Below are 27,223 nucleotides of genomic sequence, written 5' to 3' on the forward strand. Positions count from 1 at the left end.
TTGGAGAAGATATAAGCATAATAAGTGTTTATGCTAATCCAATAACATCATATCAAAGTACTTATTTTCCTTATTTTTCAGGGAGAATTGATCTCATAGAAATTAAGGGCTCTTCCCAAGACCACACAACTAATAAGTGATAAAAGGGGGTTTGGATTTAAGTACACTTCACCTGAAAGACTGGACTATTTCTCCTATGCCATTTTTTCTAATTCATTCTGACTTTAATTTTATTTAATTCTGAATATATCTACCTTACATAATCCTTGATAATCATATATTAATTCAGAAAACAGCTTCTGCCTGAATATGAAAAAAATCACTCAATTCATTTCAAAATATTTACTGAAAAGTTATTCGTTTCTAAATACCATGCTTAGTAGCCATTCACCAATAGCCATTATACTAAAACAGTAGTAGTTTGAACAATTTCAAGTAAAAGAAACTCAATCCAAACTGACATAAGCAGCACACAGAGGTTTATTGGAAGGGGCACTGGCGGTTGTCCCATCAATGAAGGAAACACTGAAGGGGCCAGAACAGCTTTGAGTCTCTAAGAGATTGGGCTGAACTTCTCATCATGACTCCATCTCTTGCTTTTAATTCTGTTAGAGAATTGGCTTCATTCACTCAGGGGAGGAGGGTAGGTTGAAAAGAGAGAGGCCCACATTTTCTTGCACCTGCTGTGTGCTGGGCCTGGTGCTGGGCCCATGTGTGCCTGGTGCCATGTTTTTTTCCTGAATCAAATCTAATTTATTTTATCATCAAGAGTTATAAGACACTTTCTTCAGTCTTAGGAATTTTTACTCTTATTATAAAATAAATGACCCCGTGTCTGACACATTACATATATATATTATATATATATATATGCTGAAAGTTTCTTCACTCATCACTGTCACTTTCTGATTAATTCAGCTGCAAATCATTTCTTAAAGTACTCATCAGAAGGCCACTGTTGTCATGAAATCTATTCAGGCCAGCATCTCTATCAGGAATCCTGCATTGTGGCATGGCAGACATGACAGGATATCCTGAGATAGAAGTTTCTGGATCAGAAAAAGAGGATCTGCACTGTTCACTGTCTGAGTCACTGGAAGCATCCTCACTACCTGAAGATGATGAACATTTAGAATCAGAACTATCACTACTCATCTGGTCCATTAGACTAGCTTCTGCCTTCAGTTCTCTTTCAATATTTTCCATTGGAGATGCAGGGGACATTCTGTCTTCAGATGGGGAATGTTTTATAAGATTGGGAGTCCTAGCTAGATTCCGTGTTTGTTGTTTCTGTTGCTCTACATGATACATACACATAGGATATGTGTGATAGCAGACATGGCCTCGCTAGCTCTGAAGCTGGGAGGTCTAAAATATGAGCAAGTTTCCTGCAGCTTAGCATGTAAAAACAACAGCTACATTCACATAATGACCCATTACCAATCTTTGGCCCAGGCAATGGAGGCATTATGTTTTTTTAGACTTGGGTTGCAAGCCCGCCTCCATCATCTGGAAGATGGATACTTTGGGAGCTCCACAAAAATTGTAGGATTTCAGTGCAAGAAGAGCAGTTTCCTAAAGAAAAAGGCCAGGTAACTGTTACAAGTTGAAGATTAGGAAAGTATAGTGGGTTATCAGAATTAGCACACATCAAACATACACTGGCTAACATTTGCCGAACATGTACTACATGACAGGTATTATTGTGAACATATTACATGTATTATATTATTTAATCTTCAAAATAAACATAAGAAATAGGTTATATATGTGCTTTTTAAAGAGTTTATTGATTTTGAGAAAGAGCACACAGCAGGAGCAGGGTGGAGAGAGGGAGAGAGAGAGACAGGGATCTGTACTGTCAGTGTGGAGCCATACTCGGGGCTCATGAACCTTGAGATCCTGAGCTGAAATCAAGAGTTGAATGGCTAACCAACTAAGTCATCCAGGCTTAGGTGGGTATAACCACCCAGAAGTAGGTTATACGTTTACCTCCAATAAAGATTAGCAAATTAAGGGTTAGAGAAATTAAATCATTTGCTCCAGGAGGTATGGCAGTACTTGAAAAGGCTGGACTAAGAATGATGTCTGTTGTAGCTCTTACAACCATTCTATCCCAACTACAGACGTGGAACATTTTTTTCTTCTTGTACCCATTACCACACACGGCATGATCTGCAGGTCTTGGATGTCCATCTTTGCGAATATTTTAGTTTGCTAACATCCTTAAAATATATTTAGAAGCAAACTGAATGTGTCAGATGTATCTATAAAACAAGAAAATGAGTAGGATATCCCACTAACAATTTGGGTCTTTGTTATCTTAGTGAAGCCACTGAATTAATGTAAAACAAATAGTAACATCAACACAGGTAGTCCTGTTTATACTTTGGGCCAAATATAATGTTTCAAACCCTTTCCTATAGACTGTTGCCAAAGCAGATGTTTGTCTCTTTTTGAAATTAAACCCTTGATAGTTTCTACCTTTATCCCCTCTGCTGATTTTGTATGTATTCATACCTGGGTTGAATTTTTCTCTTGATGTTGTTCATCAACCCCAGCAAATGTTATAAGGAAACATCTCTCATTCATTCATTGCATTATCAGACTACTCACTGCATTAGAAACTACACATTATCTATCTGAAGTTGTTGTTCATGTTTGCTTCTCCACTAGATGATAAACTGTGTCAAGGACTGTGTCTACTCTTATTCATCATTGCATGCTCAATGGCTCGCTAAGCATTTGGTACAATAGACAACCAACAAGTAACTTGAAAAACTAAGGCAATGAATCTACTGATATTTTAATATATACAGAACATACTTTGCCTAACCCAAAATCAAATTTTGTTCTTATTGAGGCACCTCTCGGTGACTCTCGGTTAAGTGTTCCACTCTTGATTTCAGCTCAAGTCATGATCTCATCATTTGTGGATTTGGGCCCCCTACTGGGTTCTGCACTGGCAGTATGTGGCCTGCTTGAGATTCTTCCCCTCCTTCTCCTTCTGCTCCTCTCTCCCTCCCTGCTTCTTCCCCACTAGCATTCTCTCTCTCTGTCTCAAAAATAAATAAAACATTAAGAAATAAAAATAAAGTAAAAAAACATTTGTTACTGTTATTTTGTTTGATATTTAAGATTAAGAGAAGTTCTCATAGCAGGACTAATTTGATGTTTTCCCACTTCCAGTTTCTTTGTCAGATGGCAACAATGACATTTGCTCATACCACCCTGTTTTTGCTCGCCATGTTTCCTTGGTTTACACTGCCCAAGTTCTGCTTTTCTATGTGGTAAATTCCTACTCCCTATTCTAGAATTTTTCTATTGCCACATCGTCCATAAATTTCATTTGACCTCCTTATGGTAGTTTCTTCTCCACTCATGTTTCTATGATACAATTATATCATTACCCTTATAAGTGGTCACTGTTATTATATGTTTAAAAGCTTGTATCTTGGAGAATGGAATCTGGCTCTAAACCTGACTTCATATTCTTGGAAACTAATAGAATACTTGGAACATAGTGCTTTTTCCATGTTCATCAGTTTCTTTTTTTGATCAATAGAACCTTATTTCTTGTGGGATTCATCTAAAAACCCTTTACCAGTCGCCCTACCAGTGAACCACAGTCTGAGGATAGAAATGACTCTGAGGCTGATGAAGTTTAGTTGGTTGGGAGCCGAAAACAAACAACTCTTAAGAACAAGTCAGTGTGCTGAAGCTAAGGCAAAATTGTACAAGAATGAAAGGATTTGGGGAATTATTAAAGGTATGAAAAAGGAAGTGAAAACTCAAAAAAGGAGTATATATTTTTCAATATTGCACAAATGTTCCAAACCAAAACTTATAATCTAGGTGTGAATTTCCCTGGCTAATAAACTGGTCATCTTATATTTTACTTCCAGCTTTTTAATTTTCTCTCCTAGATCTTCAATACCATCTATCCTTTTCTTTGCCTGTCTAGGTTCTTATTTGATATTCAATGAATGACATTAATTCCATGGAAAACTGTCTTTGTAAAATAGGAGATATAAGAGAATTTTGCTAAAGAAAGACCACAATGAGATGAATAATAAACTTTAAAAAGCAGTGACTCATGCTTAGAGAGGTGGCTGGGGCTCTGGAATCACACTGACTGAGGTTCAAATTCTTATTGTCACTCACTGGTCAGGATAATTGTTTATTAATTCCTTGAGCTCCAGTTTCCTCCTCTGTATGACTGGGTAATACCTACTTCATGTGATGACTGAGAAAAAGAAATAAAATAAATTACACAGAGTGGTAAATGTCTGCTCAGTAAGTATGTACTGAACTCAGTCAAGTTAAAAGAAATTTGTATGGGCTTAGAAATTTATCTCATTCCATTCAAGTAATAACCTATTTAAAAATTTTAGGGAAATCAAATTTAAATAAGTGAATTAACCTGTCCAAATTAATAACTGGTAGAATTAGAATTAGAACACAGGAAGAACACAGAAAAAGTTATTAAAAGGACATACTGTAACAATTATATCAGAAAGATTCTTAAGCATATAGACAATTTTATGACATATGAGACAAAATAATTTTATTCTCTGTATATACCAATTAATAACAAATTAATAAACATTTGCCAAATAATGAATCATACTTGATTTCCATCAAGGAATGACTAATTCTTACCTTCTCATCACTTATATTAAAACAAATAGATAGTTATGTTCAAGTGATAGCTCTGATATAAAAGCTTAAAGACCTAAGAGTTATTACTTATTGTGTTCAAGTTGTTAATACGTCTCTTTGGAACCTTAGTGCATTTTTTTGGATGAGAAACCTGATGGAGCTTTGTGAATAATCTTAGTTTTAAAGAAAAAAAAAGGTAACTTCAGATAAATGAGGCAATGGCCTCAGAAATCCACTCCACTCAAGAGCAGGCTTTCCTTAACACTCATTAGCAATCTTAAGTTTTCAGGGCAGTTTAAACTTGCTTCTGGAAATGTAAGCCCATCTGCAGCAGATATTTACTGGAGAAAAATTAACAGCAGCCTGGGTATTTCTGGAGCTGCACTCTTGGAAGCATATGCAGGTGGGAGCACTTTCCCCCCACCTTCCACTTGCAGTAGGGAAGCCTGAGGCATTTTTCACTGAAGTTGCTCTGGGCAAACCCTAAGGGCCTGTCTTCCTGCTGTGTGTACCCAGTCAAGGGAGTTGAGTAGGAGGCAGTGGAACTGGAGATGAAACGTGGCACCACTGAAGCCTCCCTCCTTCAAGTATGCAGCACCCGGTAAACAATCAGAACACACACACATGCCCTCTTGTCAATGCCTATGATCAGCTGGTCAAGCATTGATGACCCCCGACTGTACTCAGCAGCCCAGAAAATCACAAAGGAGGCAGAGTCAGCTCACCTTTGTCAGAGTGGGAAAGGCTTTTCCTGTCTTGGGGTCTGTGGGGGTGCTTATCTAAGAAGCCTGGTACGGAAATCTCAGGACGCAGTGATAATCATTTCATGGATTTACAGATTTGATCTGGAAAGGATTGGGGGATTACCTGCTCACTCACTCTGCTCCCTGCCCTCATGGAGGTGATTTCTGTGAGTGTCTATGTCAGAGTTTTCCAGAGTCAAGGTTTCAAGCACAGCTCCCAAGTATTGATATCACTGCTTCTCCAAGCAAAATAAATGGAATTTGAGACATGTAGTCCATTCCCAATCACCTATACCTTTCAGTAACTCTTACAAGTAAAGCCAAACTCCAGTTTTCATAGAAAGCCAACTCAGCCTGGACAATTTGCCAGGATAAGTGGGCCACCCAGAAAAAATGGAAGATCTCCAGATTGTGCTCCTAATAGCTATGTTAATCCTGAGAAGATAGCACGTTATTAAAGAGTGAAGACAGTACATGAGAAGTGGCGAGCTAGCAAGGTGATGTCTGATGCACCACTAGCATTTAGTGATCATACAAGGTAAAAGGCATTCCTTCTTCAGCAGTACTAGTTCCTCTGCTCACGTCTGCGCCTTGCCCTTTCACTGTCCAGATGGAGAGGACTCTGTTATTCCTTGCAACTGTAATTATTGCAAATTGCTCTTGGCTCGGCCCCTTCGCAGATATTGGGTTGTCTAGAAACCCCTGTTCAGGGCTGTCCCATGCATCTGCATTAGTGTACCTCTCTCCCTTTCTTCAGCTCTCCCTCTCTATGTGGACGCATATACATATTGCTCTGCATCTCATTTTCAAACCTGTGACCCTTTAGTTTTAGCAACCCGAAGATGCTCAAACAGAAATCATTACCATTAATATATGATGAGAGGATGCCTGTTTGACCATCGAATAAGCTCACTTTAAATTAAAGTCTAAAGCCTGACAAACTCTAAAACTATGTACTGCAAGACAAGAAGAATCATACATTATCAGGGTTGGTAAATTTAAAAAATAATAAAAAACAAAACCAAACCTCTGCAATTGAAAAAAAAGTCATCGAACTTTATTTCAGAAGAACCTTTTTACCAAAACCCTGAATTAGAGTCATGCCTCTTCCATTTTCTAGTAAGAGACCAGAGGGGGGGGGAGGGGGAGTGGACAGGTCAGGCCAGTTCATGTCTCCTGCTCATGTTTTGTCCCTTGTGAAGTGAGATTAAGAAATGTTTCCTTTGCAGGCCTGACGTGAAGAGCTACATATAAAAACATACCAAAAACAAACATTTACATTCATGAAGCCTTAGTATGTACCAGCACCTTAACCACTTTGCATGATACATGATACTCCATATGTGAAGGAATATTTATATCCCCATTTAATACAAGAGAAGCTGAGTCTGTATTACTGTACAATAGAATTATAGTACAAATTACTTTTTTTTTGCCAAAGTATGCTCTGTAATGACATTTATTAGTTATTATTATTATCCCTTCAAAAAGTAAGTGAACACAAAGGTTTCGCAAAGAAGTGTGTTTGGTTTCCCGCAAGGAAATGAAGCTGTCCCGTGCCCACCATTTTCCCTCCACTGCCTGGCTTTGCAGATGTACTGTCTATACTGGCAGACTCCAATTATGTGTGACTCTTCCCCCTCACGCTCCTGAAATCTCCATCTCAGCCCCACATCTCCTGACTCAGAATGAAAAGGGAAATAATGTTTCTATTAAAACAATAAGGAGCCAGAACTACATCGTTCCCTAATTAATTGGAAGATGCCTGTCTCTGTCCTCTCCTAATTACATGCTTCTCTTTTCATTTCCTTCTTGTGATGAGAATCTACACTCTTAAATGAAATTAATATAAGATTTGAGTTGAATGGGTATCAACTTTACTCTGGGGAAAAGTGACATTTGTTCACTACTACAGCTCAAAACAGAACTTGAGGGCTGTGAGGATTCAGTTAGCTTATTCTTGATTTACTCCACACATCTTTATTGAGCAATGCTAAGTACTAGGCACCAATCAGTCAATAAGAGAGATGTGCTTTCTGTTCGTGTGGGGTCATGTTAGTAGGGGGAGACAGACCTTGTCTGTGCCATTTATGAGTGGGGATGGGAAGTGTGTATCTGTGTCTTATTTCACTTGATAGTAGTGTATAGCAGTAGTTATGCGTGTTATGGTAAGGTCTCACAGGAAACTAAAACATCACTCAAAATAAAAGTTGATGGGGAAAATCATATTTACAAGAAATCTTCTTAAGAAGAAAAAGGTGGTTGGTTGGCAAAGTAGTTTACATGGCAACTGGGCATGGAGGGTGAAAATCTTCAGCAGAGATGCTGGAGTCGTAAGGGTTATTCTCTAAAGTGCCTTCAAAAGAAGATGGGTCCTGTTAACTTCCTCCTCTGTTTGTCTTTGTCAAAAGGCAGTGTGCACAATAGAAACTCGATAGCTGGTGAGAGACTGAGCATTGGCAACATTCCCCGCCAGGCTCTCGTGGAAACCTCAGCGCTTCCTCTAAACATAGGCTGGACCGAACTCAAAAACTGATTCCAACACACACAAGTTACTGTCCACCTAAATTATTTTCATTCTTTAGACCCTGATCTTCACAATTACATCAAACAATTTCTTGCTTTACAAATCCTCCCTATTCTGGGATCTCTCTTTCTATCCTTAACTGCTACCATCCTGCTGGTGTGTATGTATCCACACCACTGCTATTACCTTCTCAATTTCTTCTCTAATCACTTTTTATCTGGCTTCACTATTAAGTTTGAGTTCCATAAACATGGTGATTTGTCTTATTCATCTTGGCTCTCCATTCAGGCTAATACCCTGAATCCATATCAGTGTAATAAATATTTATATTATGTTATTATTTATATAATAATTTTCTACTGAAGGAAGAACTCCAGTAATTGGTTTACTAAGTCACACCTACTACACCCAAGAAAACTGTATGCACAGATCAGATCAGACATCCAATAAATATTTGTTGAATGTCTATACGATCACCTGATCCCTTGTTCCTCTAAATAATGTTCATTTCCTCTAATAAGAGCAAATCATTTTCTTTTACTTTCTTTGGATAGTCTTTTTGCTATTCTTGTATTTCAGAACATTCAGAAGTGGTTTAGTTTCAAAATTCTGAAGTGTGTTAAAAATGTGTTATTTATAGACTAATTGGCAAAGCCATATAACTGTAATGATGGCAGCTCAATTTCTGAGTACAGTCTTGTTTGGTTCATCATAATTTGACAAGTTGGCATGCATGAGGTTAATGAGAAAATTCATTTTATCTGACATACTAGGCATTTAGGAGAGCAACAGTCACACTAATAAGGAATTACATGTTATATATATTGCATAGTCTTTGCAATTTTTCTTAAAAATATATAATGAATGGATTGCTTTGCTGAACTCTAGATAAGCAGAGAAAGAAGGGGCAACACCAAGGACTTCTAAAGAGAAACACAATGTCTTAATAATTTCATGTTCAAGGTAGAAGCTCAAGGCGATAGCCCAGAAGGGCAAACATGGAACTTCCCCCCTGCCTGGTATGGAAGTACACAACAGAATTGAATTATTTGTCCACACTACTCTGAAAATAATTGTTTATAGTAATCATGCCAGGAACATGCCACTAGCGCTCATAAACATCCTTTTAAAAGAAGCTAACAGCTAAGACTAGGAAACAATCCTGTCCCCAGAGACAGTGAAGAGAAATCCAGATAGCATTCACATTATGCCTAGGAGGAAAAACGCAACAAACGATCCTTTCTAGATAAATCTTTATTGGTGCCTCCTATACGACAAGCCCCATGCAAGGTGCTAGGGAAACAGAAGATGGCAGACGTACTGTCACTGTCCTCAAGGAGCACATGACCTAGTGGGGAAAGCTTGTGTTTCTTGCAGGTTCAACAAGGTTGATGTGTTCCTGGGTGAGAACATTTGCAGGTGAGATTCATCAAGTAAATGTCGTCAAGGAGAGAAAAATCTAGTTCTTTCTGAGTGCACTGGATGTCTAATTAGTTCTGTGAGGATCTCTGTCCTAACACGGGTTATTCCATAAGAAACATCAGAGCAGAGATAGTCTTTATTTTAAGCACCACGTCTAATCATTTCCCAATTTGAAAAGTTTTATTGTAAATCCATTTCCTTGGGCTTGCCATTCACAGTCTTGCTTGTCTCTTCTGGCACCAGTGTGTGAACATAGCAGAAAACAAAACAAACAACAATAACAAAAACCTCACACCAAAACCAAACCAAAACAAACAAAATAACAACAACAACAACACAGTGTACATGTAAGGGACTTGAAATCATTGTATTTACGTATTTAAATATTAGCAGTAGTAGGTCCAAAAATGATTGTGGGAAAAGGACCTTTCCTTTCCATGGGTGGCAGCCATTCGCTCAAAGGTAAGCCAAGACAGGCACTTACACTACATCCAGGAGTTATGGAGGAAGCAGCAGTCCAGTGTAATGTGCTTTCTTTTCAGGGTGTGCTGCTGCTAGTACTTCCAGCTCTGTGCACTCCCTAGGGACCCCTAACCTGACCTGGTAAAACACACAGACTGGGATACAAGGCCAAACACGGTTATGTCATATATCAGATTTGTGAGCAACGGGGTGGCCACAAATGCCCAGTTCCTAAGGATGCTACCCCTGGCAAGTCTGTTCATCAAGGTGTTAGCCAGCTAGTTTGCCTGAACTAGTCTGTTGTAGAGGAGTGAGCTGGATGCCTTCTCTGTGGGGCTCTGAGAGTCTTGAATTCTTATTGGGTTGGCAAAGATTCCACGCACAAACTCTGCATTCATCCTCATTGATCCATTCCTTAGAGCTATCAGAAGAACTCCTGACACCCAGTGGATCACCAAACCAGTCCACAAGCACAGGGAGCTATGAGGGCTGATATCCTCAGGCTCCTACATGGCCTTGGAAAGGGTCACAAGTTCCACCACACTATTGGTGGTTCTCACTGTGCAGCATGGATAAGAAGTAACAGTGTCCAGTTCCACTGTTGTTACTGCCAATGTAAGTTTGTAAAATTCTTACCTGGTAAACAATTTAGGACAGTCAAAAATAACTAGATATTAAGTAATCATAACAAATATCTAGCATTTGTATTAAGATTCACTGTTTACAATATGCTCTCAAAGTGTGTTATCTTAGTGGTCCTCAACCATGGCTGGGCCACAAAATTACTTATACGTGTTAGTAACATCACCAATACCCAGACTGCAGGCTGGCAGATTCAGATTCAGTAGATCACGAATGGTATTTTTACGTAGCTTCATGGATGATCTTTAATTGCAGTCAGGATTGAGAAGTATGGCTTCACATCATCTGTTTTTTCCATAGTGTTCCTAGGAAATAGGTTTTTTTATCCTCCGTAAGCTTTCACTCCCTTATGCCTAGAAGGATTTTCTTGAGGCATCTCCTTTGGGAACCTCCCCTAACCATATCCTCTTCTCACCTAGTCACCACACAGGAAGATCTAAATCACAAATGAGATTACTAAGCATACCAATGATTTGTTATTCTAATGTGCTGGGTTTGTTTTGCTCTTTGTTTTGCTTTTAATCACTGTTGCTTATTCAGTTCATCTCCTTCTTGCTTGTGAGTCCTTAAGAGCTTGGACTTATTCAGACCCCTACGTGGCTGAGTCAGTTAAGCAGCTGACTCTTGATTTAGGCTCAGGTTATGATGTCATGGTTCCTGAGATCAAGCCCCATGTCTGCCTCTGTGCTGACATCACAGAACCTGCTTGGGATTTTCTCTCTCTTTCTCTGCCCCTCCCCTGCTCATTGCTCTCTAGCTCTCTCTTGCTCTCTCTCTAATTAAATGAATAAACATTAAAAACAATTAAGCATGGATTATCTATTTGCTCTTTTTTCTTAAGAATGCATTATATTACTTAGACTTGGTAAGATTAAAATTAATAATAATAATAATACATTGTGCTTACTATGTGCCAGGTACCATCTCCTGCATTGGAAGCTATGAATCGATTGAATCTTCATGCAAACCATCTGATGTAGATGGGGCAAGTACTGTTATTATCCTCATTGTGCAGATGAGGAAATTGGAACACAAAGAAAGTTAGAAACCTGAGGTCACGATGTCCGATCAATGGAGGCATTACTATCGTGTCCATATCACAGGATGAAGAAAATTCTTTTCACTTCAGAGATGAGAAAATGAAAACTTTTCCTACCACACCAGTGTGGGCCACTTATACTGTGGTTTGGTTACTTGTTCCTTATGACAAAATCAGGAGGTTGGGGAATTCTTTGACCTCGGTGTATTCTGTGTGTAATACTTCATCCACATGGTTCTATTATCTCTTAAATGGGGGCGGCGGAAGACGCCGGCTGACCACTGCGGTGCGTGCACTTCCAGCCTACGACAGACCATGTTAAGGGGCACTGCCAGCCGTCTGTTGACATCCTGATTTGCCAAGGAAAAAAATGGAGCGCATTTGTTCACATTTCCAGATTAGTTAAAAATAAGGAGCAATGGGAGTTATTAAGTTGGGCAATCTGAGTTCTAAGTAGCATTTATACACTTTTTTTCCTGTATGCCTTCCTTAAAATTAAATTTTTAATAACCTTTAAGCCTTGCAGCCTTGAGGGAATAATTTCTTTCACAGTAGTTCAAAGGTTTAATTTCACAGTAAAGCTTTTGAAATATGGTATTATCCCTTTTGTTCTAGAAAATTACTGTTTAAAAAAATCATATTTCAAAGTAATGATTGTAATGAGAAAAAGATATGAGGCCCAACTTCAAAAGGAAAAAATGATAACCTCGCCTGTGATGTCCTCTAGTGAGCCTTTCCCTCGTGGATTCTAATTTGTAACAGTTCGAACAGTCTCCCGAATTGCGCAGTCTCTGCCTGGTAACACAGCCCGGGCTGCGGTCCCACAGGGAGGAGGAGGGGCTGCTAGAGACATAACCGAAGCTGTCAGCTTTCCTATGTAAGTAAAAGGCAGTATGTCTTCAGCCCTGCTGGGGTGTGTATTTTCTGTAATGCTATTTCCACACAGTATTATCTTTGGGTTTCTAAAGCCATTTCTTTGGACATTAAAGTTGCGTGTGGAGCTGCAAAGCAGGCAGTGGGTATGGGTACCGGGAAGCGTAGCAGGGCCCGACAGGGAAAGGGGAAGGGAGCCATCTCATACAGAGCGCCCAGTATGGGCTTTACAAATGTTTTATCTTTTTTTAAGCTTCATAGTAGCTCTCTGAGATCAATACTATTAGCCCCATTTTACTAATGTGAAGGCCTCCTATAAAAGATAATACTCATCCAGTTTAATTAGTTTAAGAATCAAAGTCCTCCCTGCAACTTCTATTCAGAGCTCCTTGGCCTATTTATCACTTTATTAGAGTTTCTGTTTTTGTTTTGTTTTGTTTGAGAGAGAGAGTATGCATGCATGTGCTCATGAGTAGGGAGGAGCAGAGGGAGGGGGCATTGGAGGGAGGAGGAGGGGGAGAAAGAGGAGGAGGAGGGGGAGAAGGAGGAGGAGGAGGGGGAGGAGGGGGAGGGGGAGAAGGAGGAGGAGGAGGAGAGAGAGAGAGAGAGAGAGAGAGAGAGAGAGACTGTCTTAAGCAGACTCTATGCTCAGCATGGAGCCCATTATGGGGCTTGATCCCATGACCTTGTGATCTTGACTTGAGCCTAAATCACCAGTCAGGTGCTCCACCAACTGAGCCACCCAGATGCTGCAAGTGTATTTAAAAGGATTTGTTAAGTTTTAAATTCATAGAATGAAAAAAATTAATGAAGAAAGACTCATGGAATGAGAACTATACGTGCAGGGTAGAATTCGAACCATAAATATCCAAAATTAAAAAAAAAAAACTACTGTTACCTATTAAGGGACTGACACAAGGAAATGGTGGGTAGTAGGGACATGGGATGAGATCTCAGAACACATGCATTTAATCTCTAGGGCTATAAAATCGGAGATAATTCACTGACATCCTCTAGCTTCAATTTCTACATCTGAGAAATGGGCACAAAGGACAAAAATTTTTCCCTCAAGTGATCAAAAGGATAAGGGTGTGAAAAAGCTTTCTGAACTATCAACTCTTAGGTTAATGCACCCATGACCATTCACTCTGGAGCTCTGGGTATGCATGCATTTAATTACTGGCTTTTAGATGTTTCCCACTCAGTATTTATCATATTTCATTGCAATGATATATTTAGATATTTTCCCTACAAACATATTCTAAGATCTTTAGGGCAGAGATTGTCTTTTGTTCATCTTCATATTTATCACATATTATATACTCAGCCACCTGCTTAAAATTTATACTACATTCCTATTTATGCATTCATACATTCACTCAATTAGCATTAATATCTACTAAGTGCAAGATAATAGAATGGAGTCAATTTAATTTAGCAGCTCTCATGAAATAATAAATATTGAGAGAATTGTGGAAGTATGGGCTATAGATTGTAATATAAATTTTATTTTTGTTATTCCCTCTGTGCCCTTTAAACTTTGGTAAACATAATAGTAGCTAACTTTTATTGAATTCATACTACTCATCATGCTGTATGATAAGTAATCTTCATATGTTATCTCATCAATATCTCCCAATAAATAAAAAGGTTAGTAGAGAAAAAAAAGAACAGAACAGAATAGAAAAGAAAAGAGAAGAAAGAAAACCATAGGTTGGGGGAGCCTGGATGGCTCAGTTGGTTGAGCAACTTTGGCTCAGGTCTCATGGCGCATGAGTTCCGGCCTGCACCCAGGTGCTGTGATGTCAGCAGAGAGCCTGAAACTTGCTTTGGGTTCTGTGTCTCCATCTTCTCTGCCCCTCGCTACTCACTCTTTTTCTTTCTCTTAAAAATAAATACATATTTTATAAAAATTAAAAAGAAAAGAAAGGAAAACCATAGGCTGAAAATGGTGTCACATAGACCAAATTCCCAAATCAGGGCTTAATATCCCAGTCTAACTACAGTTTCTTTTCTTTTTTTTTTAATTAAAAAAAAATTTTTTTTTTAATTTTTGAGAGACAGAGAGAGACGGTGCAAGCAGGGGAGGGTCAGAGAGAGAGGGAGATAGAGAATCTGAAGACAGGCTCCAGGCTCTGAGCTAGCTGTCAGCACAGAGTCCAATGCAGGGCTCAAACCCATGGACCGTCAGATCATAACCTGATCCGAAGTCAAAGTCGGACCCTTCACGGACTGAGCCACCCAGGCGCCCAAGCAGTTTCAACGTCCCCCAGAAATGTGACCTTAAGCAGTCAGTCAGGAAATGTTTTGTTTTTCCATCAGCACCAATGAATCTGTCACCTGGGTTCTCTCCACCTACCAAAGAAAGAGGAGGTAATCAGCAAGATCAGACACCTAGCTTCTTTCCTACCTAACAGCCTCCAGAGGAACAATCCTTTTTTCATGCTAATAACTTTCTTGTTCCATGCTCTGTGTAATTCTTCCTTCGTGTATAGCTCCTCAGAGTGCCTCTCTACTCGCTAGGTGGGGTTTTGCCTCATTCATGAATCACTTAATAAAGCCAATTAGATCTTCAAATTTACTTGGGCAAATTTTATTATTAAACAGTACTATCATTATAAATGTTGAGGAAACTAGGGCTTTAATAGGTTAAGTAATTTATTCAAGGTCACAGTATATACTAAGGTCACGATTCAAAACTAGGTCTTCCTGATTCACTTATTTAGCAAATCTTAATTATATTCTTACTCCATGCCAGGCTACTTACTGGAAATACAGTGGTGAATAAGAACTCAGTGCTTACCTTTGTGTACTTATTGACTGACAGTAAAAGGAAGACTAAACATAGAAATATGTGATTAACTGATTAATTCATTGTAATTATTTTAAGTTTTCTTTAAATGTTTCAACTGATATTTATAAAATCCAAGCTCATAATGGTCTTCTTATATTCTAAATATGTGGATAAATTTTCTCCTTTCTGACCTGATGGAGATGGGGCAGGTGATGGTCTTTTACTCCGTCCAAGTTCAGAGTAACTTATAATAACTAATCTCCTGCTTAGTTATGACATTTTGAGCCAATAATTTATATTTTCATGTTTATATTCAACTTTAGATACTATGGAACTATAATGCATCTATCTCTCTATATATCTATTTCTCTATAGCATATATATATATATATATATATATATATATATATATATGTATGTATTTTAATGTTGGACACATATTCTCTTAAGTAGCCAAAAGGCACTTTTCAGGAATGAATTCTTTTCTGGAACCAGAATTGGGTCACAGAGATTGATATATTTCAACTTTGTACCACATCAAGTGTATTTGTCCCATAATTTTTTTTCTCTGAACCAAGAGCCCCTGTTGGATAAATTTAAACATATGAGTAGAATAAGGTTTTGTTATCTATATTAAGAGAATGGATAGTTATGGTATAATGATTTTTTTTAAAAAGGTATATCCGGTCTTTGTCCCTGGATCCTGGCACAGAGTTCCTAAAATCTTTGGAACTTTTGAAGCGATAACAGTGTCTTTTATCATCCATAGTAGGTCTTTGTAGACCAATTAGAGCTTATGGTAATGAGGTAACCCTTGGTGGGCCCCTTGATAGCTTGAAGATGGGTTACAGAGGAACCAGTCACATGATTAGAAGGTTAGAACTATGTGTTCCACTTGACCCCCAACTTCTGAGGAAGGGAGAGGGGTTGGAGATTGAATTCAATCATCACGCACTACCCAATGATTTAATCAGTCATGCCTATGTAATGAAGCTATTAAAACCTTTCAAACAATGAAGTTTGAGGGAGTTTATAGGTTGATGAGTGGAGGGCTGTAAGAACTCCTGAATCTGTAGCAAGCTGGGCAGTGTGCAGGTAGCATAAGGGCCCCATTTCCACCTGACTTCTAAAGTACAGGCAGTCTTGTGGAATTAAGCTCTTAATCCTTGGTGTCTGTACTAACTCCAGGTTGTTAGTGTCAGAATTAAATTGCATTGGAGGACACCTAGTTGATATTTGAGAATGAGAGAACTGATTGATATTGGAATGATATATTTGAATTGTTTTGAAAAAACAAACAATGGTGCTAAGAGTTTAACTTGGTTTTACAAAGGGCCATCAACTTAAATAGCTTCAATTCTGGTTCTGGCATTTAGAATTTGTGTGACCTTGAGCAGGTTACCTAATTTCTTGAAGCTTCTGTTTCCCTATCCATAAAACTGAAACATTATTGTTAGAAAGATTAAAATAGTTACTGTAAATATAGGCTTTTTTTCTCAATAGCTGATACTTAGTTAAGTATTTAGTCATTTTTAATTTCACTCCCTCTTCTTTTCCTTTCCCTCAAATTAAGTTCTAGAACAGACTATTTAATAACAGCCCAGAAATCCAGCATGGTTCTGATTATACTTGTTACACTCCAGAAATTCCAGTATTTCTCTAACAACTGATGTCTCTCAGGCAGTTTACAGCTGCGGATCAGACCACGTATTAGGTAATATGTCCCAGTTTGGGTTTGGGAAATATAATCACCACTCCAGACTATATGGTGATTAAAATGCAGGAGACAGTGCAAGACAATACTGAATTAATTAACATTTACAACATATTAGCTATGGGATTATTTCCAGGGGCAAGAGGCAAAAAGGAAGGGGTAGAACATTTGCTTCCAATAGGAGACAGAGGTACCTTTAAGGTTTAACCACTAAAGCTCCAACAAACCAGTTTCTCTGATAAGGCAGACTAGCCAGCCTCTGCATGTTTTGCAATTTTCAATACACAGTTCCACTTTCACACTTCAATAATTCATTTTCTAGCACTTAGAATCCAGAAACCTGCTCTCCCTGATGTAGCTAAAATGTAAGGAGCAGAGTTTAATAACCAACATCTCTACTTATCTCATCTCATTCTCCTGTAAATTGTGTTGGAAAACATGTGTAAACCGTACCAAGCAAACAGAGCATTTATGGTCTCCTTTAGAGTGTGTTCTATTTGAATTCTAGATTTAGTGACTTTTATAGAGGTAACAATTTTCCATAACAAAAATGCAAAACTTTTGAAAATGAAAATTCTAATACCATCATAAAATTATAGAATCTTCAGACTTAGATTCAAATAGAACAAACATAAATGGAGCATCCAATTTGCCCTTGTAGTAGTCTGAATGGTTTCAATCTCTGTGTGGCAGATATTATTACTCTCCTTTTATAGACAAAGTCCCTTAGAATAGTAGAGGCTAAATTATTTCCCTATGGTTGGAATAAAAATAGAGCTTGGGGAAGTCCAAATAGACTTAATGCTTCCCATAAAGAGGAAGTGATTACTAACTTTACTTTTCTGGAATTAACTATGAAGGTTAAAATTATCATTAAACATTCCAAAAGTCACTTCTACTACCAGGATAGAGCCACAGTATGCATTTGAGATATTTTCTCATGTTCAAATATGAACAACCATTGGATATGTCAAATTAATAAAATAATCTACAAAGGTCCTCCTTCCAATGATCTTAAATTTTGGAAAAATAAAACAAATATCTCAGGGTAGATGAGGTGCTTTCTAAGCCTAGGGGTATCATATACATGATCAGATATTTTGTTTTTCAAAATGTATTTAGTGATATTTAGATACATTAAACAACAATCACAATTTAGTTTTACTGATATACAACACAGCTCTAATGTAATCCAGGTGGAACTTAGCTGAGTTAAGAAATTAAGACCATCATCAATATAAGCTTGAACTCTGAAGGCCATCAATATTTACAAGACCTATGACAAACCTCTCTTCAGTGTGTCTCCAACAACTTAAAGGTGATGTGAAGGTACATGTGCAATCTCATGAATATTAATAATTTTGTTCATGATGCAGTAATAAATCATTATTTATATGGTATTAAGGCACATAACAATTGCAATAATAAGAGCTAACAATGATTAAGCAATCTCTTTGTGCTAGATCACTCTGGCAGTTAATTTACATATTTAAATGTTTCAACTCCAGATCTCATATAAATATTGTCAACATCTGCAACAGTCTCACAATTTTACGGATGAGGAAACCAGATCTCAGAAAAGTCAAGACATTCAGCTAGCAAGGACCTGAGCTAGGAGTCAAGCTCAAGTATATTTGACACCAAAGGCAGAGCTTCATTCCTCACCGCCACTGTTGAATATTTGGAAAGATAAGAGCAGACTTTAATACAGTAGTGTCATTCATCCCTAGCCAAACAGAGCTCTTTATTAGATGTCCAGCAGATTAAAAAGCTAAAATATGCACTGTGACATCAATGACAAAAGGACCACCAAAGATTAATGCCTCCTTTTCATAATATGAAAAGTCAGCCACAGACTGCATTTTGTCAGCTCCCTTGAATCTAGAAATGGGTCTAAGTTCTGATCAAGTAATACTGATAGAAGAGATGTCCAACACTTCCAGTCCTGGTCCAACCTCCTGAGTGATGCTTCACTGTGTCTCTTCTTGTTATGCTAGTTTTCTGTCAAACTCCAAGACGATCTGGGAAGCTAAATGTTGAAAGGGCAGAATCTCGTTTGGTTAGGTCCTTCAAGCACATAACTGCCCTTTATTCCTACCTTATGCTGACTGGCCTATAGACGAATGAGAACTGACAGAATATCAAATCATTAAGGCTTGGGAGTTTTTCTTGTAGCGTAACTTGTGATAACTGATAGAGATTATGAGATATGCATAACAGTCCTAGTAATGTGGCCAATCAAATATACACACATCAAATTAGTCTTGTAGAAGAGCAAAATATTATAACGGCATTAGTTCCATTTCACTTTTAGAGAAGAATTTTTACTTTGATTAAAGATGGAAAGAAAAAAATGTGTTATTTTGGAAGGCTAAATGCTGAACCTTTGGCTGGTGCTTCATAGAACCACTAGTTTTAATAAGAAACCATTCGTTTTCAGAGTCCTTGAGGCTAGAAAGCAGTAGAGTTTTAGTGGTTAGAGATGAAGTAAAATATCAAAGGAAATTATAAAATGCAATAATGATACTATATGTTTTCAGTTAAAAAACAGGAATAGTTTGGAGTAACACTTAAAAAGTCAAAGTTAACTATACAGGTGAATCTCTTTTCTGTTTCTCTCTCTAACCACTTTGAATATAGATAAAAAGTGTTGACCCTGATAAGAATACTGCCTATCATCTACTACAAAACTTTTTATATGCATGGCTACATACTCTGAATATTATTATCACAATAACATTCAAAATAGCACCATAAAATAAGCATTATATTATCCATTTTACAGTTAGGGAAACAAACTCAGAAAGATAACACAAAAAGCTCATGGTCACATGGCAGACATGGATGGGAACCAGGCACATCTGCTTAGTTATCCTACTCTAACCACAAAATTTCAGGCTTCCATCTCCAACAACCTCTTGGCTCTACTCTCTATTTTTGCCTGTGACTTCATAAATGGAAAAACTAATATGGCCACCTACTTAGCCACTCTACAGAATTTGACTCTGCTGGACATTCCCTATTTTGGCTTCCCCAGCACTGTCATCTTGTTCTCTTAACTGTGCCCAATCCTGGGCTTCCTTCACTCTTCCCTTCCCTCAAAGACTTGATCCACTGTTCTCCTTCCTGGGAAAATTTCAGTTTCCAGTTCCCCATGTGGTTTCTCAACACATGAAAAAATTTCCCCCAGTACACTGTTGTTATAGACTTTATGCTGAGGGCTCATATATTCTTAGAGAAGAAACATGCTTTATTCTTTATGAAAGTCTGTATTTTATGTTGCCCACTTATGCAAAGGACATGTTCTATATAAATCTTACAAATGAAAATGTGAATGTGAACATGCAAATCTGGTAACAACTGTGAACTGAGATATAAATAGAGGAGTCAAATACATGAAACATTTCTTCAAGGCAGGAAAAATAGATCAAGGGAGACAAAAAGATTTGCTTCAGTGCTTGGGACCTTGTTTTCTGCCAAAGTCAAGAAAGATAAACAACAGTATTGACTTTGTAAGGTCAAAGTTACTGGGTTTTAAACAAAATGACTACAGTGGAAGGAATATTGTTTGATGTACATCAAAAGAGGGAAAAAAATACCCCTCAGAATAAAAGCTGGAGCTTGTCAGTCATCAGCATTTTAATCCTTCAACAGATAAAACTGTAATTTAAAAGTATTCTGTAGGATACAAGAAGAGGCAACAGCATTTATCAAGACCCTACCATGTTTTAGGAATTTAACTAGATTAATCATGACAAAAGCTCTTTGAGGAGAATTATATATTTGTTTGTTTATTTCCATTTAAAGTCCAGAAATTTGTGCCTGAGAAGTAGCTCATCTTCACAAAGGCCTTAAAGCTGGTGAGAGGATAGGCCCATGATTTAAAATTAAGTCTACCTACAAACAAAAAGTAAAGGAATTCATGACCACTAAACCAGCCCTGCAAGAAATATTAAAGGGAATTCACTGAGTGAAAAGAAGAGAGACCAAAGTAATAGTATAAAGGTAGGAAACACAAAATCAGTAAAAATGAATATATCTGTAAAAAAATCAGTCCAGGAACTCACAAAAGAAAAGGATATACAATATAATGACGTAGACCTGAGACATGGAGAGGAGAGAAGTAGCCGACTACATGCAGAACGGATTATATTAAAACCTACTGGTAACCATACAGCAAACACTACCAAGAGATATGCAAAGAAAAAAGAGAAAGAATTGGGCGCCTGGGCGGTTCAGTTGATTAAGCATCCGACTTCAGCTCAGTTCATGATCTCTCAGTCCATGGGGTTGAGCTCCACATTGGGCTCTGGGCTGACAGCTCCAAGTCTGGAGCCTGCTTCAGATAATCTCTCTCTCTCTCTCTCTCTCTCTCTCTCTCTCTCTGCCACTCCCCCACTAGTGCTTTCTCTCCCTAGCTATTTCTTTCTCTTTTTCACCCAGGCATGCTCACTCTCTCAAAAACAAATAAACATTAAATTTTTTAAATGAATAAAGAGAAAGTATTCCTAATACATAATTAAGGAAAAAGAGCAAAACATGGAAGAACAACAACTAAAGATCAGAGATAATCTTCAGAAACAATAACAAAACAAATAATAAATTGACAGTATATATTTATCAATAATTACTTTGAATATAAATGGACTAAATGCTCTAATCAAAAGACAGAGGGTGACAGAATGGATAAAAATTAAAAACAAACAAAATCCATTTATAGAGATTCATTTTAAACCTAAACACACCTGCTGCCTGAAAGTCAGGTGAGGGCAAAACACCTATTAAGCAAATGGATGTCAAAAGAAAGCTGGAGTAGCAATACTTATATCAGACAAAATAGTCTTTAAAACAAAGGCTATAACAAGAGACAAAGAAGGACACTATATAATAATAAAGGGGAAAATCAAACAGGAACATACAACAATTATAAATATTTATGCTCTTAACGTGAAAACACCCAAATACATGAAACAGCTAATAACAAACATAAAGGAATTATTCAATAATAAAAGAATAATAATAGGGAACTTTAACACCCCACTTATATCAAGGTATAGATCACCTAGTGCTTGCTTCAGTAGCACTTATACCAGATCATCTAAACAGAAAATCAACAACGGCTTTAAAAGATACAGTGGACCAGATGAATTTAACAGGTATATTTGGAACATTCCAATCTAAAACAGCAGAACAGCAAAATGCATCCTTGCCAACTTCACATGGAACATTCTCCAGAGCAAATCACATATTAACCCACAGAACAGGCCTCAACAAATCCAAGAAGATAATAGTCACTATGCATCTATTCTGGCCATAACAGTGTGAAACTAGAAATCAACCATAAGAAAAAAAAAATCTAGAAAGATCACAAATGCCACTAACCATGGGTCAACCAGGCAATAAAAGAAGAAATAAAAAGTACATGGAAACAAATGAAAATGAATACACAATGTTGCAAAATCTTTCAGGTCCAGCAAGAACAGTTCTAAGAGGAAAGTATATACCAATAAAGGCCTACACCAAGTGGCAAAAAAAATTGCAAATAAAGACCTAACTGCATACCTAGAGGAGCTAGCAAAAGAACAAACAAAACCTAAAACCAGCAGAAAGAATGAAATAATAAATATTAAAGCAAAACTAAATGAAGTAGACTCTAAAAACCACAACTCACCAAAATAGAACAGATCAATGAAACCAGGACCTGTTTCTTTGGGGAAAAAAAATCAATAAAATTGATAAAGCTCTAGCCAGATTTATCAAGAAAATAAGAGAAAGAACCCAAATAAATAAAATTACCAATGAAAGAAGAGAAATGACAACCAACACCCTGGATAGAAAAACAATTATAAGAGAATGTTATAAAAAATTATACCCCAACAAATTGGATAACCAAGAAAAAATGGATGAATTCCTAGAAACATACACTACAAAACTGAAACAGGAAGAAATAGAAAATTTGAACAGACTGATATTCAGCAATGAATCAAAAAACTCTCAACAAACAAACAAACAAAAACCTCCAGGACCAGATGGTTTCACAGGCAAATTCTACTAAACATTTAAAGAAGATTTAATACCTAATCTTCTCAAACTATTCCAAAAAATACAAAAGGAAGGATACTTCCAAATTCATTACATTGACACCAAAGCCAGATAAATACAGCACACATGCACGCAAAAGAACTAAAGCCTAATATCCCTGATGAACATAGATGTAAAAGTCCTCAACAAAATACTAGTAAAATGAATTTCAACAATACATTTTAAAAAACTCATTCACTGTGATCAAATGGGATTTATTCCTGGGTTGCAAGGTGGTTCGATACTTGCAAATCAATCAACATGACATAACAGGTCAATAAGACAAAAGATAAGAACCATATGATCATTTCAATTAGATGCAGAAAAAGCATTTGACAAAGTAAAACATACATTCATGATAAAAACTTTCAACGAAGTAGGTTTAGTGGGAACATACATCAATATATTAAAGGCCATACATGAAAAACCCACAGCTAACATTATCCTAAATGGGGAAAAACTGATACCATTTCCTAAAAGGTCAGGAACAAGACAAGGATGTCCACTTTCTTAATCTTTATTCAACACAGTATTGTATGTATGAGCTACAGTTAAAAGACAACACAATGAAATACAAGGCATCTGAGGTATCCTACCTTTTCAAGGTAAGGAAGAAGTAAAACTTTCACTATTTGCAGATGACATGATACTATATAAATAATATCCAAAAGATTCCACCAAAACAACTCCTAGAACTGACAAATGAATTCAGTAAAGTCACAGGATACACAATCAATCCACAGAAATCTGTTGCATTTCTATACACCAATAATGAAGCAGCAGAAAGTGAAACTAAGAAAACTATCCCATTTTCAACTGCACCAAAAAAAAGAAGATATCTACGAAATAAACATAACCAAAGAGGTGAAAGACCTCTAGTCTGAAAACTGTTAATTGCTGATGAAACAAATTGAGGAACACACAAAGAAATGGAAACACATCCCATATTCATGGATTGAAAGAACAAATAATGTTAAAAATGTCTATACTACCCAATTAATCTAACAGCATCTTTCACCAAACTAAAACAATCCTAAAAATTTTATGGAAGCACAAAAGACCCTGAGTAGCAAAGCAATCTTGAAAAAGAAAAGCCAAGTCAGAGTCATCACAATGCCAACTTCAAGTTACACTATAAAGCTATAGCAACAAACCAATATGGTACCGGCACAAACACAGGCACAGAGATCAACAGAACAGAACAGAAAACCTAGAAATAATCCCACAACTATATGGTCAATAATCTTCCACAAAGCAGGAGAGAATATCCAATGAGAAAAGGATAGTCTCCACAACAAGTGGTCTTGGGAAAACTGGACAGCAATATGCAAAAGAATAAATCTGGACTACTTTCTTTCACCATCCACAAAAATAATTTAAAATGGATTAAAGACTTAAATGGGGATACCTGAAACCACAAAAATCACAGAATAGAACAGAGGCAGTAACCTCTTTGACATTAGACGTAGTAACATTTCATAAATAGCTCTCCTGAAGCAAGGGAATAAAAAGCAAAAGCAAACTATTGGGACTAAATCAAAATAAAAAGCTTCTGCACAGTGAAAGAAATAACAAAACTAAAAGAGAACCTACTGGAGTTCCAGTATTTCAGGCAGAAGTGGGGGTAAGAAGTGGCTACAATATGGATGGAAGGAGGCCAGAAGCTGAGAGCTAACAGGGGGTGGATGGGCACCATGGCGGGAGCACCGCCATGGAGGTGGGGAAGCACAGGATCGACATTCTGCAGCAGCAGTGGGTGTTGTAGAGGAGTGGGCTGAGAATCTGCATAGGAAGTGGAAGAGGAAAGGCCACCAAGAGCAGGCCGAGGCTGAGGTAGCCTCCTTGAACCCTAGGATGAAGTTGGTTGAAGAGGAGCCAAACAGTGCTCAGGAGACTGGGCCACTGCCCTGCAAAAGTGGAGGAAATTGAGAAAGCTGTTGCTCAGAGCAAGAGATGTATGGATGTTATTGAAAAACAGACTTTAAAAGATGAAGAAAAGATGGAACTCCAGGAAATCAACTCTAAGAAGCTTAGCACATTGCAGAAGAGGCAAATCTAAAGTATGAAAAGGGGGTTTGGGAGTTGGTGATTATTGAGGGGAACAAGGAATAACCCGAGCTGGCATAGTCTCGTTGCCGAGAGATGGATGAGCAGATCAGACTGATGGACCAGAACCTGAAGTGTCTCAGTGCTGCTGCAGAAAATTACTCTCAAGAGGAAGACATATATGAGGAGGAGATAAAGATTCTTACAGATAAACTCAAGGAGGCAGAGACCCGTGTGTGCTGAGTTTGCTGACGGGTCTGTGGCCAAGCTGGAGAAGACAACTGACGACTTGGAAGAAAAGCTGAAATGCATCAAAGAGGAATGCCCCTGTACACAAAGGATGCTGGACCAGACTCCGCTTGACCTGAATGAGAGGCAGAGCAGCCCAATCCTGCCCTGACATTGTCCTCCCTCTGAGCCCAACTCCTAAGGCTGAAGCTGGCCTTGAAACTGAGAGCTGATCTTTCATTGGAAGGCTGCTTTCTCCTTTTGCCACCTCTCCCAACCCAACCCTTGTGTCTTGTTCACCAAACTGGAGTTTGTGTCTATGTCTTCCCAGACATTCTGAGTTGGGCTCCAAGCTGAGCACCTTTGGGAATAATGTTTTAGGGAATATGTACACAATGCAACGTGTCTTTTAAAGCATGGTATGATGTACACATTTTGTAACTAGCTTTATTATTGTTGATGTAGCCACCATTTGTAAAACATTCCAAATAATTCCACAGTTCTGAAGCAGCAGTCTAACACCTTCCTCACATTTGGAAATAACTTTTTCAGCTTTACACATAGTGCCTTCTTCAAATTATTTTGAAACTTTGCTTCTTTAGGTTTGAGGCACACTGGCTAAACCACTGGGCTCAGAACTCTCTCTACAGTCTATGGACTGATAATATGCTGGTATCTTACATTCTTTCCCTACCCAGTTCCCCATTTTTGGTGAGGTTACTGTAAAGTCTGTTAGGTGTGCATCCTGCAGCATATTGGCTTAAAATGCACTCTCCTTTGGTATGTTCTCTCTGAGCAATGACTGAGAGAGGAAATCAGTCCCTCAAAAAGAGAGAGAGAGAGAGAACAAAAGAAAGCAAGAAAGCAAGGTAACCTACTAAATGGGAGAAGATATTTGCAAGTGATATATCTGATAAAGGGTTAGTATCCAAAATACATGAAGAACTTCTAAAACTCAACACCTAAAAAACAAATAATCCAATTAAAAAATGGGCAGAACTCAGGGGGATATCTCTCAGTTTTTCCGCATTGAGGATATTGGCTGCGGGCTTTTCATAAACTGCTTTTATAATGTTTAGGTAAGTTCCTTCTATTCCGACTTTCTCAGGGGTTTTTATTAAGAAAGGGTGCTGTATTTTGTCAAATGCTTTTTCTGCATCTATCGACAGGATCATATGGTTTTTTTCCCTTCTTTTGTTAATGTGATGGATCACATTGATGGATTTGCGGATATTGAACCAGCCCTGTAACCCAGGAATAAATCCCACTTGATCATGATGGATAATTCTTTTTATATCCTGTTGAATTTGACTTGCTCATATCTTGTTGAGTATTTTTGCATCTGTATTCATTAAGGATATTGGTCTAGTTCTCTTTTCTTGCTAGGTCTTTGTCTGGGTATTAAGGTGATGCTGGCTTCATAGAATGAGTTTGGAAGTTTTCCTTCTATTTCTATTTTTTTGGAATAGTTTGAGAAGAATGGGTATGAGCGCTGCTTTAAATGTCTGGTAGAATTCCCCTGGGAAGCCATCTGGCCCTGGGCTCTTATTTGCTGAGAGATTTTTGATAACATATTCGATTTCTTCACTGATTATTGGTCTATTGATGCTTTCTATCTCTTCCCGTTTGAATTTTGGCAGTGCATGTGCATTTAGGAATTTGTCCATTTCTTCTATGTTGTCCAGTTTGTTGGCATATAATTTTTCATAGTAATCTCTGATGATTGCTTGTATTTCTAAGGGGTTGGTTGTAATAGATCCTTTTTCATTCATGATTTTGTCTATCTAGGTGCTCTCTCTTTTCTTTCTGAGGAGCCTGGTTAGAGGTTTATTGATTTTGTTTATTTTAGCAGGTGGTGCTGGGGGAACTGGACAGCAACATGCAGAAGAATGAAACTAGACCACTTTCTTACACCATACACAAAACTCAAAATGGCTGAAGGACCTGAATGTGAGACAGGAAACCATCAAAACCCTCGAGGAGAAAGTAG

General features: G+C 37.8%; 3 pseudogenes; 2 read left to right on the forward strand and 1 right to left on the reverse strand.

The window, feature by feature from the left end:
• Nucleotides 1–909: 909 nt before the first annotated feature.
• LOC115271919 lies at nt 910–1,224 on the reverse strand (annotated as a pseudogene).
• A 6,477-nt stretch (nt 1,225–7,701) lies between these two features.
• LOC115272614 lies at nt 7,702–11,503 on the forward strand (annotated as a pseudogene).
• Nucleotides 11,504–11,597: 94 nt separating this feature from the next.
• LOC115272615 lies at nt 11,598–25,405 on the forward strand (annotated as a pseudogene).
• Nucleotides 25,406–27,223: the final 1,818 nt, after the last annotated feature.

Source organism: Suricata suricatta, chromosome 11 (genome assembly GCF_006229205.1).
Source record: "Suricata suricatta isolate VVHF042 chromosome 11, meerkat_22Aug2017_6uvM2_HiC, whole genome shotgun sequence".
In the NCBI taxonomy this organism is placed as follows: Eukaryota; Metazoa; Chordata; class Mammalia; order Carnivora; family Herpestidae; genus Suricata; species Suricata suricatta.